Source organism: Crocuta crocuta, unplaced genomic scaffold, assembly GCF_008692635.1.
Source record: "Crocuta crocuta isolate KB4526 unplaced genomic scaffold, BGI_CrCroc_1.0 scaffold832, whole genome shotgun sequence".
Lineage (NCBI taxonomy): Eukaryota > Metazoa > Chordata > Mammalia > Carnivora > Hyaenidae > Crocuta > Crocuta crocuta.
In genome coordinates this window covers 45,001-46,950 of record NW_027532425.1, presented here as the reverse complement: position 1 = coordinate 46,950, position 1,950 = coordinate 45,001, and the positions used below count along the sequence as shown (strand labels likewise).

The 1,950-nt window shown below is 46.0% G+C and overlaps 1 pseudogene; it reads right to left on the bottom strand.

Moving 5' to 3' along the window:
* Nucleotides 1-102: 102 nt before the first annotated feature.
* On the bottom strand, nt 103-1,372 carry LOC144243938 (pre-mRNA-processing-splicing factor 8 pseudogene; annotated as a pseudogene).
* Between the last annotated feature and the right edge of the window lie 578 nt (nt 1,373-1,950).

Sequence of the window (1,950 nt, the reverse complement as noted above, 5' to 3'; positions counted from 1 at the left end):
GAGGACAAAGGGGCCAAGCTTCTGAATGTCACCAGCTTTTCATTGGGGGGAAAAGGCTCCAGCCTATGGAGTGTCTGAAGTAGGGAGGAGATGAGGATACAACTAGGCATAGAGGTCCTCTCGATCCACTGAGTAGGCCTCGCCCTCTTGCAGGAGAGTGAAGTTGAGGAACTGGGAAAATCTGTACACCTCGTGATAGAACTCTTTGGGGTTTGCCAGCTGCAACTCGTATTTCATGTTGGGATCATGTGGGACAACCATAAAGTTGTAGTTCCATGAGGACTGGGAGAGGACCATAAAAGAACCAAGGAATCTGCCTGACAGCAGCATTTGGACCCTTTCATAATGCGAGGGTAGATAGCCCTTGGGATTGTTGCCTTTGTCTGTGTTCTGGTGACCCCAATCATAGCCACTGAGGGTGAGCTTATAGGCTGTCAGTGTTCAGGAGCCTGGTGCGAAGCTGCAGGTGATGATAATGGTCTTCTCGCCATTCCAAGATAGGTTGTCAGCCATGATCTTAGCATGGGTGGTGACATCCTGGGGTGATAGCTAGAGGGACTCATTGGGCTGAGTGTGGATCTATCCTAAGGGTTCCACTTCCTTGAGATACTCATGCTGGGGCAGCTGGTCAGGGAGATGCACAGTTCGGTGAGTGCCCCACTGTGGCACCATAAGAATGCAGTGGCTCTCTTTCACCTGGGGGTTATCCGGCGGGGCTCACCCTGTACAGGTATCCTGCAATTTGGGCCCGCAGGTTAGATATACAGATGAACTCCTTAAGTACATTCTTGGGAAGGATATAGGTATAACAGTTCTCCTTGATGTCATCAGATGAAACATAGATATGACTGGACCTTAGGTGAAGGTTGGCAGCAGAGATGGCTCTAACCCATCATTCAGTCTTAGATGAGAAAGTCTGAGTCTCATAGTTACTGGTGGTAGAGGTAATGATCTCATCACCATGCTTGTTGACAGTACGAGTCTGTGTTGCTGTCAGCTGTGACTGTTCCTTGGTCTGCCTCTCAATCTCTGCTATCTGCTACTGCTGCTGTGATGGTGCCGAGATCTTCATACCCAGGATGATGTCTCGAATTTCTGATTGTGTCAGTGATGCCACATTCACATTGTTTTTCTTGCCGTAATCAGCCAAGGTCAGATCTTTGAGCTGCCCTTCCACTTTGATCCACTCCTTGTCAGTCAGAGTGGACCAGATATGGTGTGGCTCTGTAATAGCCATCTTGTCTGGCTTCAGGATCACCTTCGCCCAGTCATTGTTCACATGCAGGGCACACAGAATCAGGATGAGGTGGGAGAAAGCCCTATAAGATGAGATAGTCTTGAACCAGCCATCATAGAGATGAAAAAGAACCATCTGGGGTTCGAACACCAGCTTTGATTTAAACACTTCTAGTGAGAGGGAGATCACTCCTTAAGAAGGCAATCTATTCCACTGTGACATCCCTTAAACATTCTAAAGCGCTAAATTCTGACTCCCTGTAATTTCTACCAGTTGATCCACATTTTGCCCTCTTAAGTGATACAGAGCAATTCCCCTTTTGTATGTGAAATCCTTAAAATTACTTAAAGGCAATACACATGGCCTCAATCTCCACCCACACCATACATAACAAGCATTTTATTGTGTCAAATAGCCCTGGTTCTTTCCAAAAATTCCACATTTGGCCCCATACCCAGACTTTAATCCAGGCTGGTTACTCTCTTCTAGAAGAATATCTGAGATTGTTGCAAATGGAAGGAAATCATACACCAGAGGCAGTATCATCAGTCAGGAGTAAATAGAGCTATTAATGGTTGCTTTGGATTTCTAAACAGTTAAGGGAGCCAGAGTTGCACATTAGACAAGATAAAACAATCCAACTATAGCATAGAAGCTCCCACATCTTTTTCCTTATTCAAATTGGCATCCTATTGAAATGTGGAGATCTGTCC